This window comes from Pseudochaenichthys georgianus, unplaced genomic scaffold (genome assembly GCF_902827115.2).
Source record: "Pseudochaenichthys georgianus unplaced genomic scaffold, fPseGeo1.2 scaffold_948_arrow_ctg1, whole genome shotgun sequence".
NCBI classification, from domain to species: Eukaryota; Metazoa; Chordata; class Actinopteri; order Perciformes; family Channichthyidae; genus Pseudochaenichthys; species Pseudochaenichthys georgianus.
In genome coordinates, this window is record NW_027263473.1 from 8549 (window position 1) to 20000 (window position 11452).

An 11452-nucleotide genomic window follows, 5' to 3' on the forward strand; every position below is an offset into this window, starting at 1 on the left:
AGTCCTCTCCTGCTGATGTTCAGGTGTATATCAGTATGTAGTGTTTCTACTTTAAAGAGTCCTCTCCTGCTGATGTTCAGGTGTATATCAGTATGTAGTGTCTCTACTTTAAAGAGTCCTCTCCTGCTGATGTTCAGGTGTATATCAGTATGTAGTGTCTCTACTTTAAAGAGTCCTCTCCTGCTGATGTTCAGGTGTATATCAGTATGTAGTGTCTCTACTTTAAAGAGTCCTCTCCTGCTGATGTTCAGGTGTATATCAGTATGTAGTGTCTCTTCTTTAAAGAGTCCTCTCCTGCTGATGTTCAGGTGTATATCAGTATGTAGTGTCTCTACTTTAAAGAGTCCTCTCCTGCTGATGTTCAGGTGTATATCAGTATGTAGTGTCTCTACTTTAAAGAGTCCTCTCCTGCTGATGTTCAGGTGTATATCAGTATGTAGTGTCTCTACTTTAAAGAGTCCTCTCCTGCTGATGTTCAGGTGTATATCAGTATGTAGTGTCTTTGCTTTAAAGAGTCCTCTCCTGCTGATGTTCAGGTGTATATCAGTATGTAGTGTCTCTACTTTAAAGAGTCCTCTCCTGCTGATGTTCAGGTGTATATCAGTATGTAGTGTTTCTACTTTAAAGAGTCCTCTCCTGCTGATGTTCAGGTGTATATCAGTATGTAGTGTCTCTACTTTAAAGAGTCCTCTCCTGCTGATGTTCAGGTGTATATCAGTATGTAGTGTCTCTACTTTAAAGAGTCCTCTCCTGCTGATGTTCAGGTGTATATCAGTATGTAGTGTCTCTACTTTAAAGAGTCCTCTCCTGCTGATGTTCAGGTGTATATCAGTATGTAGTGTCTCTACTTTAAAGAGTCCTCTCCTGCTGATGTTCAGGTGTATATCAGTATGTAGTGTCTCTACTTTAAAGAGTCCTCTCCTGCTGATGTTCAGGTGTATATCAGTATGTAGTGTCTCTACTTTAAAGAGTCCTCTCCTGCTGATGTTCAGGTGTATATCAGTATGTAGTGTCTCTACTTTAAAGAGTCCTCTCCTGCTGATGTTCAGGTGTATATCAGTATGTAGTGTTTCTACTTTAAAGAGTCCTCTCCTGCTGATGTTCAGGTGTATATCAGTATGTAGTGTCTCTACTTTAAAGAGTCATCTCCTGCTGATGTTCAGGTGTATATCAGTATGTAGTGTCTCTACTTTAAAGAGTCCTCTCCTGCTGATGTTCAGGTGTATATCAGTATGTAGTGTCTCTACTTTAAAGAGTCCTCTCCTGCTGATGTTCAGGTGTATATCAGTATGTAGTGTCTCTTCTTTAAAGAGTCCTCTCCTGCTGATGTTCAGGTGTATATCAGTATGTAGTGTCTCTACTTTAAAGAGTCCTCTCCTGCTGATGTTCAGGTGTATATCAGTATGTAGTGTCTCTACTTTAAAGAGTCCTCTCCTGCTGATGTTCAGGTGTATATCAGTATGTAGTGTCTCTACTTTAAAGAGTCCTCTCCTGCTGATGTTCAGGTGTATATCAGTATGTAGTGTCTTTGCTTTAAAGAGTCCTCTCCTGCTGATGTTCAGGTGTATATCAGTATGTAGTGTCTCTACTTTAAAGAGTCCTCTCCTGCTGATGTTCAGGTGTATATCAGTATGTAGTGTTTCTACTTTAAAGAGTCCTCTCCTGCTGATGTTCAGGTGTATATCAGTATGTAGTGTCTCTACTTTAAAGAGTCCTCTCCTGCTGATGTTCAGGTGTATATCAGTATGTAGTGTCTCTACTTTAAAGAGTCCTCTCCTGCTGATGTTCAGGTGTATATCAGTATGTAGTGTCTCTACTTTAAAGAGTCCTCTCCTGCTGATGTTCAGGTGTATATCAGTATGTAGTGTCTCTACTTTAAAGAGTCCTCTCCTGCTGATGTTCAGGTGTATATCAGTATGTAGTGTCTCTACTTTAAAGAGTCCTCTCCTGCTGATGTCCAGGTGTATATCAGTATGTAGTGTCTCTACTTTAAAGAGTCCTCTCCTGCTGATGTTCAGGTGTATACCAGTATGTAGTGTCTCTACTTTAAAGAGTTCTCTCCTGCTGATGTTCAGGTGTATATCAGTATGTAGTGTCTCTACTTTAAAGAGTCCTCTCCTGCTGATGTTCAGGTGTATATCAGCATGTAGTGTCTCTACTTTAAAGAGTCCTCTCCTGCTGATGTTCAGGTGTATATCAGTGTGTAGTGTCTCTACTTTAAAGAGTCCTCTCCTGCTGATGTTCAGGTGTATATCAGTATGTAGTGTCTCTACTTTAAAGAGTCCTCTCCTGCTGATGTTCAGGTGTATATCAGTATGTAGTGTCTCTACTTTAAAGAGTCCTCTCCTGCTGATGTTCAGGTGTATATCAGTATGTAGTGTCTCTACTTTAAAGCCACAAAAGGAATAATAGGGCCTCTTTAATGTATCCCTACCCTATGATACAAAAAAAGCTCCACCTTTACCTGCTGTACTATTAAAGATCGAAAGTATGTTCTCATATAATTATGAAATGGCTAATTTTGTTAAATGTGAACTTTTTGAACTTGAAGTACATTTTGATGCTAATAATTAGAAAGCAGGACTAACTCAAATCACAGTATTCATATACCGTGGTTTTACTACATTACCGGCGTAAAGATTTAGGTATCCATCCACCGCTGATAAAAAGTTACATGCTATTTTACGTCCAATAAAATAACTGTATCCATAAAGTTAAGTGCCAGTCTTAAATCGTCCCTCAGCCTTTTCATGTGACAAAGTTCAGACACTGACGATATTTAAAAAGCCTCTCACTCCTTGAAATCCACTTATAAGGAAGGTAATTGTATTCAAATATATGCCATGAAGCTTCTGGAAGGTCTTGACAGGGCGCTTCCTTTGCACCTGCCGACGAAGAGTGATGAAGACGAGCTCAGTTAATTACATCACGTCACGACTTATGAGATTTTGAACCCGGAGTTCCCGGGAAGGAAGAGCTGACCGGCACGATCAGGCCTGACCTTCAGAAGCTGTTTGGATTTATGTTGTTTCTCACGCGTCCTCCCTCCAATCATTTACATATTTATCAGAGCTCATCGTAGTTTGACATCCTTTAATTTTGTTTCTGCGGGAGGCGAGAGAGAGCGACCGTAATGTGCCGTTCAGTGCCGAGCGTGACTTTGGCAGGTGAGAGATATGCTGAGCGGGCACTTTGATTTGGACGTGTGGGCATAAATTCGCTTTCACTCACTCTTTGTCACTTTCCCCCTCTTCACCGGCCCCACCCTCGTACTGTAGCATGTCCTCACTTTCCCTCATTTGGCAGCAGTGAATAATTAAGATCACAACAAGTATTAAGATGCCTTTTAAAGGTGGAATAAAGCAACAACGATACATTATGTTCCCTCCCCAAAGTGCAGGGGCCCTAATATGTTTTGGGGGGTTTTCCCTTCTTTGTTTACTTCTAGTGACATCCCTCTCTAACACTCGTGCTTCTATTGGCTACCGCAGGAGAGGACTCTTTAAAGTAGAGACACTACATACTGATATACACCTGAACATCAGCAGGAGAGGACTCTTTAAAGTAGAGACACTACATACTGATATACACCTGAACATCAGCAGGAGAGGACTCTTTAAAGTAGAGACACTACACACTGATATACACCTGAACATCAGCAGGAGAGGACTCTTTAAAGTAGAGACACTACATACTGATATACACCTGAACATCAGCAGGAGAGGACTCTTTAAAGTAGAGACACTACATACTGATATACACCTGAACATCAGCAGGAGAGGACTCTTTAAAGTAGAGACACTACATACTGATATACACCTGGACATCAGCAGGAGAGGACTCTTTAAAGTAGAGACACTACATGCTGATATACACCTGAACATCAGCAGGAGAGGACTCTTTAAAGTAGAGACACTACATACTGATATACACCTGAACATCAGCAGGAGAGGACTCTTTAAAGTAGAGACACTACATACTGATATACACCTGAACATCAGCAGGAGAGGACTCTTTAAAGTAGAGACACCACATACTGATATACACCTGAACATCAGCAGGAGAGGACTCTTTACAGTAGAGACACTACATACTGATATACACCTGAACATCAGCAGGAGAGGACTCTTTAAAGTAGAGACACCACATACTGATATACACCTGAACATCAGCAGGAGAGGACTCTTTAAAGTAGAGACACTACATACTGATATACACCTGAACATCAGCAGGAGAGGACTCTTTAAAGTGGAGACACTAAATACTGATATACACCTGAACATCAGCAGGAGAGGACTCTTTAAAGTAGAGACACTACATAGTGATATACACCTGAACATCAGCAGGAGAGGACTCTTTAAAGTAGAGACACCACATACTGATATACACCTGAACATCAGCAGGAGAGGACTCTTTAAAGTAGAGACACTACATACTGATATACACCTGAACATCAGCAGGAGAGGACTCTTTAAAGTAGAGACACTACATAGTGATATACACCTGAACATCAGCAGGAGAGGACTCTTTAAAGTAGAGACACCACATACTGATATACACCTGAACATCAGCAGGAGAGGACTCTTTAAAGTAGAGACACTACACACTGATATACACCTGAACATCAGCAGGAGAGGACTCTTTAAAGTAGAGACACTACATACTGATATACACCTGAACATCAGCAGGAGAGGACTCTTTAAAGTAGAGACACTACATACTGATATACACCTGAACATCAGCAGGAGAGGACTCTTTAAAGTAGAGACACTACATACTGATATATGAATCTGAAAAGTTAGCATAAAAGGGTTCCCTTTTTATATATGACATATTTGGTTTAAAATAAAAGATAAGATAGTATTTAGTGTCCAATAAAATAACTTTAAAGTTTAGTACCAGGCTTAAAATTGTCACAAAGTTTGGACAGATTAAATGTAAGATACTCACAGAACATATTGTACACAACACATGGCTGCTGTACTGTAACATGGACCAATAAAGGACGAGAAGAAAACCATACATTGTATTTAAGTGATAGTAGTGGCTTTGAGTTCAGCGGTTATTGAATCTTTTCTATTCAAATCCTAATTAAGTTAATAACCGAATGCGACCACAGCACAGATTAAAGTCCCCATGTTTCAGAGTGAACGCTATACTTCGATGTCTTTAACAAGAAAGTTAAGATATACTAATTATTTCATTTGCAACAACTAGCAGGGGGTGTTTTTCTGAGCTATAATTAATGCACGCACACCGGCGCTAAAACAGTTAGCTGATTAGTCGCTGGACAGAAAACGATTTCGTAATCCTTAAGTTATTAATCAAGCCGAAAGTGTTAAATAGTCCCTGATTGCAGCTCCTCCAACGTCCGCATTGACCCCTTTTGCTTTCTATATTAATGCAAATTAAATATTTGAGAGTGTTCGTTGAGCTCACGGTGGCTTCTGGGAAATGTCGCTGTGCATATTTGTCCGTTTCTCGATCATTTCAGTCGCTAAATAATGAATCTGCTAATCAGAAAATACAATCAATAATTAAAGTAATCATTAGCTGCAGCCCCTTGTGTACACACATGCAACCCGAATCCAGGAAGTGGAGAATGTGGCGCGTTTCAGAACAACTAAAGATGTTGAATTTAATTAAAACTCGTAAATGAAATGTCAGTGATGTTGGTCTGACATTCAGCTCAGCAGGGGGGCTGCTATTCAAACTCTGAACCACACGTCTGGGTTGTTTTTCCCTACCACCATTTTAAAAACCCCAAAAGAAAGAACAATGTTAAGATAAGATAAGATGGGACTTTGAAGTAAAAAAAAGCAATTCAATAACTACTGGAAACATAGACGTAATTAATGTAAATATTAATATTTAGTAGTGCAAAAACCGTCGTGGTAGTGACGTTTACAGAAAATATTGTTTGTCACCTTCCAAAAACTCCCTTTAAAAGTCAAATATCTTTCCTTCGATCCATCTTCAGCCCACGCCTGCTGATCTCTACTGCCACCTGGAGGTCAGGATGTGCTGCTGCAGCGCTGACCCTCACCTTCACGTTGTTATACTGTACCCATCTCTAAACATGTCGTTTCCCTCCACATCCAGCCGCGGTATAGCTTCTGGTATGGCGCTGGTTCCCCGTAGGCGTCGCGGTGCCTATGGAATAGTGGGGACTTAATTTTGTGGTACAATGCTTGGCTGGGCACAGTCAGATACAGAGGGATGCGGCGACACAGACACATAACCACAACAACTACTAGGGGAGCATTTTGTGAGAGCCCTGAGGAGACACACACACACACACACACACACACACACAAAGTGGATCCACTGTGAGCTCGAGGAGGCTGCTGTAAAAGATTGTTTTGATGAAGCAGCGAGGGCACAGTGGCACTGAGACTAAATGTAGCATGGCCACGACGGTTGAATTGGCAGCTGCCTCTCTTTGACTGTCGGCAGCTTTGTACTGTACTGTGTGTGTGTGTGTGTGTGTGTGTGTGTGTGTGTGTGTGTGTGTGTGTGTGTGTGTGTGTGTGTGTGTGTGTGTGTGTGTGTGTGTGTGTGTGTGTGTGTGTGTGTGTGTGTGTGTGTGTGTGTGTACGTGTGTGTACTGTTCTTCATCAATATATCCCAGGTCTCAGATATATCCAGAGCCTGTCTCTGATTGGCTGAAACACCAAACGGATCATTGCAGCATTACCCATAATCCCCTCTGTTTCAGCCCTGTTTCCAAAGTGCTGATTCTCTGTCTGTTACTTTAGAGGAAATAAGGAGCCCCTCCCCACGCCCCTCTGAGAGACATTTGGTTACAAAGAACTCAATAGGTGCTTTCACACCGGAGTACTTTCCGATAGTTCCTGGGATTTTGCGTTCACACCAAAAAGATCTGGAACTAGAACCTTTTCACCCCTTTTCAGTCCCTGCTAGAGAGGTGGTACTTTCCTGGGGAGAAAAAGGTTCCAATTTCTGATTGGCTGGGCGGACTGCAAACCACGCCCCGTAATACTCTGAAAAGTTTTTGTGAAGCCGCCATTTTATTTGCTTTCATTAGCATTATTAGCATTATTAGCATTATTAGCATTAGCCCCGCGCACCAACGGAGAGAGACTAACTTATGGCAACACAAAATAAAACATGGGAGCGGTGGAGATGAGGAGGTGTCGGCGTTCTGGCGATTTACTCGGAAGGCTTCAGTAGAAGCTGCTGGGAGTCCCCAACTCTGGGGACTGCCAGTAAACCCAAAGAAGAAGAAGAAGAAGAAGAAGAAGAAGAAGAAGAAGAAGAAGAAGAAGAAGAAGAAGAAGAAGAAGAAGACGTCACGTCAGCGGCTCCCTCAGGGACTTATTGTGTGAACGTGATTTACTAGAAAGTTCCAGGAAATAAAAGTTCCGGGAAAAGTACTTGGTGTGAAAGCGCCTAATGGAGCCCGAGGAGGAGATTCAGGCGATAAGGGGGGGGCGGTTACCTTGTTGCTGATTGGCTAATGGTTACACAAGACAACACATCGTTATGACATCACAAAGTGGCCAAAATCTGATCAACTCATTTTCAGACAAGTTTTTATAGAAATGGATCAAAAAGAGAGAGAATCTTTGTTCCTGAAACTTTCAGAGTCTCTTTCCACAGAGGGGACACATGTTGATGTAGAAGAGACATGAAGAAGAGGGGACACATGTTGATGTAGAAGAGACATGAAGAAGAGGGGACACATGTTGATGTAGAAGAGACATGAAGAAGAGGGGACACATGTTGATGTAGAAGAGACATGAAGAAGAGGGGACACATGTTGATGTAGAAGAGACATGAGAGAAGAGGGGACACATGTTGATGTAGAAGAGACATGAAGAAGAGGGGACACATGTTGATGTAGAAGAGACATGGAGAAGAGGGGACACATGTTGATGTAGAAGAGACTTGAAGAAGAGGGGACACATGTTGATGTAGAAGAGACATGGAGAAGAGGGGACACATGTTGATGTAGAAGAGACATGAAGAAGAGGGGACACATGTTGATGTAGAAGAGACATGGAGAAGAGGGGACACATGTTGATGTAGAAGAGACATGAAGAAGAGGGGACACATGTTGATGTAGAAGAGACATGGAGAAGAGGGGACACATGTTGATGTAGAAGAGACATGAAGAAGAGGGGACACATGTTGATGTAGAAGAGACATGAAGAAGAGGGGACACATGTTGATGTAGAAGAGACATGAAGAAGAGGATTTTGCATAACAGGTGACCTTTAACTAAAGAGGCAGCACGTAACTAACGGTGTGAATCACACAGTAAATAGTACCTAGTAGCCAGCCACCTCTCACATTCTTGCGTGTGTGTGTGTGTGTGTGTGTGTGTGGTGTGTGTGTGTGTGTGTGTGTGTGTGTGTGTGTGTGTGTGTGTGTGTGTGTGTGTGTGTGTGTGTGTGGTGTGTGTGTGTGTGTGTGTGTGTGTGTGTGTGTGTGTGTGTGTGTGTGTGTGTGTGTGTGTGTGTGTGTGTGTGTGTGTGTGTGTGTGTGTGTGTGTGTGTGTGTGTGTCAGGAGCCTGGGGTCGAGGCCAAAGCAGACTTTCTAAGTGATGGAATTTCACAGCCGGCGAGCACCCAGCGTTCGGCCAAACCGAAGCACTCACATTTACAACAAACGCCGCCCCGCTCCACAGAGACGCCTGAATGGCAAACCCATTCGTCTCCGTGAAGGGCACGGCGAGAGGAACGAAATAAAATCAGAGGGAGAGTACTTCAATTGAACAACGCTATTTTTTGGGGGGGGTTTGTTTACGAGCCCTGTACACTCAAACACACACACACACACACACACACACACACACACACTGCTACGAGGCTAAATTGGAATTAAAGGGTGAGGAAAGGGGCAAAGCCTGTTGCTAATTAGAATTTTCTCTGCTCAGCAGTAGCAGGCGGAGGAATCGATAAGATATTAAGTTTGTGTATAGCGATGAGGCACGCAATCCCTTTCATTCATTAGCAGCCGCAGATTAGAGGAGAAACACCGGGCAAGGAAATAGGAACAGTTTGACCTCTGATTTTTAACTGGGAGCCTGTTTTATTGTTTTATCGTCTCTTTTTATTGTATATTTGAGAAAATGTGAGCAAGAAGGCCGAGGCTATATACAGGACGGTCCTGTGGATAAGATATCTGAAATGGCTATATACAGGACGGTCCTGTGGATAAGATATCTGAAATGGCTATATACAGGACGGTCCTGTGGATAAGATATCTGAAATGGCTATATACAGGACGGTCCTGTGGATAAGATATCTGAAATGGCTATATACAGGACGGTCCTGTGGATAAGATATCTGAAATGGCTATATACAGGACGGTCCTGTGGATAAGATATCTGAAATGGCTATATACAGGACGGTCCTGTGGATAAGATATCTGAAATGGCTATATATAGGACCGTTCTGCAGCTAACGTCAAATGACTATATACAGACCGGGCTATTATAGCATGCTTAAGCAAGTTTCGCGGGTGGTAATGTAGGGATAGGATCCACAGATAAATATTCTCACGACAACATTATTTTCAATGAGTTTCCCCTCAATATAAAATGGTGGCAATTAAATCTCTTTCCATGCCAATTGCTTAGCTTTTTATGCTGATTTCAGTCTTTTTTTTGGCTTCTCTTTTTATGTTGTTTCAATCATTTTCTACTTTATATTTTCCAATGCACAATGTTTTACTTGTGAAGGATATCACTGCATACTTTAAAGACTACTCGGTTTTATTAAAACTGAAGTTTTTTTTTTAAAGAATACGCCGACATTTCGTTGACGTGTAGTGATTTTGCATTGAAAGCAACACAAATCATTTATCGGCTACGCCGGCATTTTTATTTTAGAAATCGGAGAAACCGTCTTTTGAATTGTATGTAGCATGCTGTACATTTTTGTAATTTATCCTGCTGTAAACGTTAATTGTACACCAATTATATCCATATTTCTGTAGACTACATAAAAAGCCATTTCAGGGCTTCTGTGCAGGACGGTCCTGTATATAGCCATTTCAGTTGTGTTATCCACAGGACCGTCCTGTATATAGCCATTTCAGAGAGCTGTGTACAGGACCGTCCTGTATATAGCCACTCCCGAGCAAGAATGTTGAAATACATACAGTTGTAAAAGATGTTCACATAATCTTTTCAAATTGGTGGTTAATTTGACTTTTAGAAAAGAGCATTTTCACACCATCATTGGAAGTTACTCTCATTCATCTCACAGGTGAATATAGAAATATATAGAAATGTTCTTCGTTAACATCTCAAGGTTTGACAAGTGTTAAAGGACTAACGTACCTTTTCCTTCTGCACAAACGAACCCGTACAGTGGCTGTAAAATGCTCCAAAAAGGCTCTGAGGTCCAACTAATCCGTCCAAGTGTGTGAGAAAGTCTGAAGGTTTAAATCAAAGCACACTTCCACCTGCTGCTGCTCTTTCTCTCCAGATGTATAATTCACCTCGCCTCGTTGAACATGTCGTGTTCTGTGTTGGTTTGATGTTTCATTCATGCGTGTCTGGCTGGAAATGGACGGCCAGTCTCTGTGTGTTTTGACCATAGACTGTATTTGGTTTTGACCCACACATTCTTTCACACACACATACGGGTATTGGGCCGAGTGCGACACCGTACTTCCGGTATCCGCCGTTTCACGCGAGGTGCAAGCAGAATATCCTAGTCTATTGCCTTAATCAATATCTAGTCAACTCTAAAATACCACATAAATGCAATGGCATGATAATATTATTGTGACAGGTGGGGTGTTCACCTGGTGTTTCCAGAAGATAGGCGGAGATGCAGCCAACATCGACGAAGGCCACTTTCGAGAGTCGTTTTTCCATCTGCATCTGCAGGCAGTCTGTAAGGGCGATCCGACACACAGCTCTAGTTCACGCTGGTATCGACCTCGAGCACACCCCTCCAGTCCAGAGATGTAATCCGAAGACATGCGGCGATTTCTTCGGTCGTTAATTCAGAAAAAAAACCTAGTGCGCTCTGCCTGGCTACGTTAGCTAGCTGTTTATATTTGCACCTCCAGGAAAATGGCGTATTTATATATATATATATGGCGCGCGTTGCATTGTGGGTAGCTCGTGACGTCACTGTGTGAAAGAATTGGACGGGCTACTTCAGTACCAACTAAAGACAATGGTATTTTAGTCAGTGATGGATTGTAACTAAGTACATTTATTCAGGTAGCATACTTAAAGGGGACCTAGCATGCAAAATGCACTTTGTGATGTCTTTTATACATCAACATGTGTCCCGGTGCGTCAGGGAACTCACGCAGCGTCAGAAAATAAAACCCTCTCTTTTCCTCCGTACCCAAATCTTTTAAAAACAGGGGAACAACGAGCGGATACAGATTTGCTGCCGATATGACGTCAAATCGGCGGCGGACCCACAGAAAGTTGCTATCAGAAACAATGCCTGACGT